The following is an 8253-nucleotide window of genomic DNA, read 5'->3' as shown; positions in this document are numbered from 1 at the left end:
AGACCCCACAATCTGCGCCAACTACCGTGGGATAAGCCTCCTCAATATCGCATATAAGGTTCTATCGAGCGTATTGTGTGAAAGATTAAAGCCCACCGTAAACAAACTGATTGGATTTTATCAGTGTGGCTTCAGACCTGGAAAATCAATAACCGACCAGATATAACCTGCTTCTGGAGAAAATAATTAGACTTGCAGGCCTAAATAAAGAAGGTACAATCTTCTATAAGAGTGTACAGCTCGGCCTCAACAAACGCGCCGTTAGTTCGGCTTAGAAAAAACGACTGGCGCGCGGTTGTTAACTCGGCTAAGCAGTGACTACGCCAATCAAGAAGAAGAAGAATAACTGATGCAGCTGTATTGGCAACACCAGAAAGAAAAAATAAACCAGTTGGCCTTAGAAAGATCACCAATAATGAAATATAGAAACTTGTAATTCAGAAAAGATAAGCTAGACGTAAATGGCAATGAAGTCRCTCCCCTTTAGYTCTGCTTCAACTGAAATCTGCTGTACGAAAGTTAAAAAGAGYGCTTAAATGAGAGAACAAAACACCGAATCTACACGGTGAGCTAAAAAGAAGACGGATCTTTTTGAATCTAGCGCCCCATGTTGGCGCCATGTTGGCGCCATCTATATGTCGACCAATGCGTTAGAATCTGCTATCTTTATCAATTGTTCAGTGAGATTTTCATGACATTTCATTGATTGGAAGTGAATTTATTGTATTTTAAGTGCGATAATGAGCTTCGAACAAAGAGCCAACATTAAATTTTGTTTTAAAATTGGTAAAGCTTTTACCAATGGGGGGGAGGATGGGGTCATGTGTAGAAGTTCACGCCAGTGAGGAAAGTCTCTGATCGCCATTCACTTGGGAATGGCCAGAAACGATTCTTTTACATATGACTCARGCAGCTCACGACTTCCGGTCTTTGACCAAGTATCCTCTGGGTAGCCTAAGAACATCCGTTCGAAGGCGAGCTAAAGTGAGAAGGCGAAATATTCBCTACATAGGGTTGTGCGCTGGGTTTGGGACCCGCCACGTAAAAAACACCCCCAATGAAAGGAAACAAACAGCCTCGGATGAGAGACCCCCCTTTTGATGACGACCATGGCAACGAGGGCAAGACGAAATATCTCCTGTCATCAAACAAACAGTCGTCGCACTCGCGACTTGGCACTCACGTCACTGTTGACAGTCATAACTTTGAAGTCGTAGATAATTTCGTCTATCTTGGAACCAGCGTAAACACCACCAATAATGTCAGCCTGGAAATCCAACGCAGGATAACTCTTGCCAACAGGTGTTACTTCGGACTGAGTAGGCAATTGAGAAGCAAAGTCCTCTCTCGACAAACAAAAACCAAACTCTATAAGTCACTCATAACTCCCGTCCTCCTATATGGTGCAGAGGCTTGGACGATGACAACAACAGATGAGTCGGCGTTGCGAGTTTTCGAGAGAAAAGTTCTGCGAAAGATTTATGGTCCTTTGCGCGTTGACCACGGCGAATATCGCATTCGATGGAACGATGAGCTGTACGAGATATACGACGACATTGACATAGTTCAGCGAATTAAAAGACAGCGGCTACGCTGGCTAGGTCATGTTGTCCGAATGGACAAAAACACTYCAGCTCTGAAAGTATTCGACGCAGTACCCGCCGGGGGAAGCAGAGGAAGAGGAAGACCTCCACTCCGTTGGAAGGACCAAGTGGAGAAGGACCTGGCTACGCTTGGAATATCCAATTGGCGCCACGTAGCGAAAAGAAGAAACGACTGTTGTTAACTCGGCTATAATCGCGTAAGCGGTGTCTACGCCAATTAAGAAGAAGAAGAAAGCTTTTACCGAAACGTTTCAATTGATGAAACTAGTGTACATAGCAGAGTGCACGAGTGGTTTCAACGTTTTCAAAGTGGTCGTGAAGAAATAAATGACATAAATGACGATCCACATGTAGGCCAATCAAAATTTGAACATCTCCAAAACATCCATTCATCGAATTTTGACAGAACATTTGAGCTTACGAAAGGAGTGTGCATAGTTTGTTCCGCACAAATTGACTGACGACCAAAAATTGCTCAGAATCCAACATTCGAAGCACAATTATTTKACCAAAAATCACATTTTAACCATTAAAGACTCCCCGTATTCACCCGATATGGCACCGTTCGACTTCTTCCTTTTCGGAAAAATGCATTTTCCCATGAAAGGAAAGCGTTATGCAGACGTAGAGCCCATTCGAAAGGCTTGCACCGGCATACTGAAGGAGACTATTTTAAATTAAATAAATTGATTTTTCCGAAAAAACCATTTGTCCTGTTTACTTTGGAACACACCTTGTATATATGTATATAGAACAAGTGGCTCCCGTGTACGTTTGGCGTGTTGTTTTTAAGTTTAGAGCTTTCARAAAGCAAAGAAGAGTGTCATGCCAAAGTCAGAAGTCGTATTCATATATCAGGCCACTATAGCATATAGCATATAGCCTTGAATGAAAACTTTTTTATTTTACAATGTGTCTGGATTTTCGTCAGCTGAAGATAACGTTTTTTCTTGTTTGCCATATATGTACATATTATATACATTCACCCGAATTGACATCGTGGAAAATAGGGTCCTCTTCATCTTGACTACTTTTCTACTGATTTGCGAACATATCTTTAAATTCTCTTGCGGATACACACTTTTTGGGACTCTTCTCTTGTTAAATTTAACTGCTTAACTCTCGTGGATGAGATCACTTGAAGTTTGGTGCATTCAGACACTATGRAATTATTGACAACTTCAAAACGTAAAAGGTTTCTTTACATATTTAATTATTTTTTGTTTTTAACACAGAGTTACAAACTATTCATTTAAATGCGATAATTTACTCTTACAAATTAATTCGCTTGAAATCCAATACTTGCTCACTATTTTATGTTACCGTAACAAAATCATTGCGAAAAAATGTCGCGCACTGACTACATGTCCTTTTCAAAATGCATCCATACTTATGTTAGCCGATACCGTTATCGAATTGCGAACAGCAACAAAAATACCAATATTATCCTGCAGCAGCCCAGCGTTGCATAGCAATCAACGAAGCGTGTAAAAGTGAAAAGATAACTGCACTACATTTCACTGTCCCAGAATGGAATCTCGCAGATTACAAATGCATGAGTTGGCAAAAAACAAACAAAAATAATATAAAAAAAATCGCGAAAACTGAACTAACGAAACTATTTGAATGAGTTGAAAACATATAGAAAATGTGTATGGTAAATTTCAAATTCTTTTTTTTTTTTTAATTTTTTTGTTATTAGTTTGTCTATTATATTTTAACTCCTGCGCTTTCCGACTCTTTTATTTTTAATTCGTTAATCGCATTTATCAGGCTTCTCTTTCGTCAGTGAATTTCTATGAGTACCAAAGCTCACTGGCTAATAGTACCAAGCGTTATCAAGCACATATCTATCAACGGTACATGCATTATGGAAGCATACTTGTGCTATAATTCTAATTATAGCATTAGCAACCAGCTGAGTTAGTTGTAGGCAAGCTAATTTGCTTTAACAACGTTCGCTTCTGTGATTGCCTTATCCGTTCTGTGCTCAACTATTTGCTTATGCAAGTTGAGAAAACGCAYACGAAGTTTAGTTAGATAAGGTGCTAAGCAAGTTGAGCTAATGACTATTCAAATCAAGGTAACTAAAGTAGACAAATTGAGGTGTGAGTTTGAGGAAAATAAAGCAAATAATGATGAGAGTGCAAARTTGTGGGTTAGTGAGATTTAGCGGCATGAAGAACATGATGCTAGGGCAAAAAGAGAAGCAATTTTGTATATGTATAATAGGTGCTGTAGAGGTGGAAAWCTAATAAATTATGTTTTAGGAGTCACTAAATAGCTCATTAGTTGATTACCAACGACAAAGGGAAATTACTCATTTGCTAACATTTTATATGTCGGACTAGAAATCAAAGCTCTTAGCAAGATCTGGTTTTGTTACAAGCTCTACTGATATACATAGATTATTTTCTAAGACAACAATGTAATCTYCRAAGAAATTGTTCASATCGATTAGCTATAGCATATAGCTGCCATACAAACTGAATAATCGGAATCAAGTTCTTSTATGGAAAACTTTCACATTTGACGTGGTATCTTCACGAAATTTGGCATGGATTACTGCTTAAGGTAACAATATGATCTCCAAAAAAAATTGTTCAGAACCATACGAAGTTACTAACAGAAATTCACCTGTGAAGRGTATTTAGCTTCGGTGCAACCGAAGTTAACGTTTTTTTTTTCTTATTTTTATAAAATAAAATTTTATCCCATGATCAGACCAATGACTTTTTCACACTAAGTCAAGTGAAGTCGCACTAATTTCGAATAAAACGATTTCCACAAGAAATTCTCTCTCAGGGTTCCTGTTCAGGGTATAATAAGTTTGTAAGACCCAGAAGGAAGTGTCGGAGACCTTATAAAGTATATATATAAATGTTGAGCTGAGTCGATTTATCCATGCCCGTCTGTCTGTCTGCCTGTATATATACGAACTAGCCCCTCAGTTTTTAAGATATCGTTTTGAAAATTTGCAAACATCATTTTCTCTTCAAGAAGCTGCTCATTTGTCGGAACTGCCGATATCGGCCCACTATATCATATAGCTGCTATACAAACTGAACGATCGAAATCAAGTTGTTGTATAGAAAACTTTTGCATTTGATGTGATATTTTCACGAAATTCGTCATGGATTACTCCGAAAAAATTGTTCAGATCGGATTACTATAGCATATAGCTTCAATATAAACTCAACACATAGTTACTAAAAGAAATGCTCCTGTGAAGGAAATATTAGCTTCGGTGCAGCCGAAGTTAACGTTTTTTCTTGTGTTTTCTTATTTTTATGGCTTTTCACACTGAAATAATGCACTGCCTTCTGTTTTTATTGGTTTAAATTTTAAATCATATCTCTTTTCCTTGTCTTTTTCAATTTCAGACACTCTCAGGGGAATATTCGTAGCTGGCAACTGCGCAACGCGAGCGCATGACAAAAGTAAGTGCTATAAAAACGTAATCTCTTAATTTAATGTTTTCGTTTCGTTTATTTTATTTTCAATTTATCAATTTCCACTCCCCTAACATTTGTTATATATGTATAAATCCAACAACAACATGTACTATACCTTTGGACCAGCAAACGCATGACAGCGATGAATTCTTTTTATTGTCAAATAAAATCTAAACAAAAATGCTAACAGTAGAAAAAAAATCAAAAGCATATGTACATACGTATTTGTGTGTATACAGTGGAATTTGACGCACAATTTCACAGCGGGAAAACAAAAACAGCGAAAATAAGCAGCTGGCTTGAGTGCGAATGAGCACAGAGTAAGCCAAAGAGTATGTAATAATGACAGGAGCAGTTGGAAAAAAGGCACAGCAGCAACAATAACAAATGCATTAAAACAATATGTGACAGAGTTGATTGTAGAAAACCAACAACCATAAAACATGGTAAGCTGTGGCAAATAGAAATGCGAATCAAAAGCTAAAACCAGCAAGCAAAGCGAACAAACAAATCCACGTAGAAGGATATAAATGACATATGGTTGTTGTTGTTGCTGCTTTTTGGTGAAGTGCATGGCGCCAGTACTGGATGGTGTATGTACATACTCTTATATATATATATATATAAAGTACATATGTCGGATCTGAGCCTAAGCGCAAAGTTTAAATAGTAGCATACTTTTGTAGGCGCAGTAAGTTAGTTCTTGCTTGAGTGCGTTCAGCGAGAACAAGTGCTAGGCGGTACACCACAAGCAATCTCAGCAGTCATTCAGCCCAAGCAATCTTTGTTACGTTGACAGGGTCATGTTTGTAATTTGACATGTGTCAGCGCTGTGTTGTCTATCTCTTGGCTTAGCAGGGTGTCTCACATTGCGAAAGCAGGAAGGCCGGTAGGAAATCAATTGTGTTGAGGAAAAATGCTAATAAAATACTACACTACTAATTGACAATAAATATCATACTACTATGGAGTTCTTTTATTTGCTGTTTTTTTTTTTGTTTGGTAAGGTTTTCAATAAATATGAAAGTCTGAAAGACCAGTTATATGTTTTGGAGTTTTTATTAAATATTCCGTACGATAATGTTAATCCCGTGATGTTATGCCAAATAGAGTACATTTTTCATCAACAGTCAAGTGCTCTTTAGTCACATGATGTATATTAAAGGATTTTATTTATTTATTTAATTGCGTTATTATGATTGTTGAAAGTTCTTTCCAATAACTTGTTGCTCTGTTATTGATTATACGAGTATATAAGTATGTAAGATGTGTTGACATATCATACTTTCTTATCAAGAAGTGCTATGATGCGCTGAATTTAGTTTAAAATATTTAAAATATTTCTTGTTTGCATTTTTCCTCTTTATAAATTAAATGTTGCCATTTTTCAAYATGTGACTTATCTACAAATGAAATTCGAGCATGTGATGTTTCGTCACATCTTCACTAATACTATGTTTTTCCAACATTTGAATTCCTTTTTATAGAAAYTTTGACTTGTACTCTGTATTTGCACCTCAAAAGACTTATATCGGTGCGGTTTTTATAGCAAAGTCATCTAAAACAGATCACATTAGCTTTATAATGGATATTTTGTAGACCGCACGCGCACACTGATGGAATAATTTCGACGCATSAAACTAGTTTTTAGCTAAGAAAAAAAAGTTTATACAAAATTTATATTTATGAAATTGTCTTTTAATTAAGAGTCAGAGTAAATAAAAAAAAATTTCTAGGCATTAAATTATAATAATTTCACTTAAAATATAAACAAAAATTACCAAATAAATTCTTTAGCGTTCAATAAAAATTCGAAACCCGAGTCATGGCCAGCAAAAAATTTTAATTTAGAAGATTTAAAGTCAAAKAAAAAACACTTATCATGCACCAAAATAAGTGCCTTTACAATTATATCCCTGTGTAGTCCGCATTTATTCTTGTAATTCAACATGATTTGCACTTTTGTGCAATGGCCTTTGCGCTTTGCATTTCCCGTTTGCTTTGCTCCATAAATAGCTCAGCAAATAAGATAGCTTCATTCATGCAATGCAAAGCCTTACTTCCTTTCACAGCACCTTCGGCAGCACGGAATCATCTTCATTGTTTGATTTTGTTTATTCTTTTTTGCACTCAAACACATGCAAGGGTCTTACAAGTGAATACATATGTATGTRTACACAATACACCCTACATACACACCTAAATGCATTAGTGTGTATAAGATTTTATGAATATATTTGTGTACTATGTACTACTACCATTTTGCTTTGGTATGTCGGTACGTATGAGTACCATTTTTATGAACGTACATACGTACCTGTCATGGTACACCCTGCACTTAAGCGCAGCTCAGCGATAGTTCGTATGAAGTAATAAATGACATGTGTGCATAGTGTATTTTCTCATTGTTCTAGCTGTTAAAAACATGTTCAGGTGTTTTTTTCGTTTTGTTTTGTTTGTTGTTGTATTAGAAAGTGCTTTTACCGTATTACGCAACTTGTCGCATGTCAATGCTAAATAACACGTACACCTGTGTGCTCAACTAAAAACTGCTGACAGCAAATGATTGCAGGAAGAAGTAAAACACAAGATTTTAAAATTAAATCAAATTGAAAAGTTTCAAATTTATAAATGAGAAATTGTGCATAAAAACAGAGAATTGTTGAAAAACCGTGGAGTTGAATATTAGATTACATTGAAAGCTAGCTTAATTCAGAAATTCAGCGAAACTGAATATGGTGATTGCTTGAAAGCTGCGATATGAAAATATTTAGAATCTTCCAAAACAAAACATACAAAGTAAATTTTAATTTTTTTATATTTAATGATTCTTGTTATTTAGAAATTATATATTAAAAAAAACTTTGTTTTCGAGGAATATTGACATATAGTTTATTCTTTGAATAGCAGCGAAAGTTAGCTGAATACCGAAGTCTTTAATCCGGAAATAAATTTCGGAATTCCATTAGCTGTACAAGTCAAAAATTAAAAAAGAAATATATATATCTTTACACATATTTTATTTTTTGAATAGCCCCGAACGTTAACTGAATAAGGAAGTGTTTAATTCCGAAATTTCGGAGTCCGTTAAAGATGTACGTTTTAACATTATTTAAGTTTCGAAATTTAGTGACTAAAAATTTCGGTATTCAGCTAACTATAGGCTTATCAAAAACTAAATTATAGAAATTTTT

The sequence above is a fragment of the Bactrocera latifrons genome, unplaced genomic scaffold (assembly GCF_001853355.1).
Source record: "Bactrocera latifrons isolate USDA-ARS-PBARC rearing strain unplaced genomic scaffold, ASM185335v1 scaffold_478, whole genome shotgun sequence".
NCBI classification, from domain to species: domain Eukaryota; kingdom Metazoa; phylum Arthropoda; class Insecta; order Diptera; family Tephritidae; genus Bactrocera; species Bactrocera latifrons.
This window is presented reverse-complemented; position numbering follows the sequence as displayed.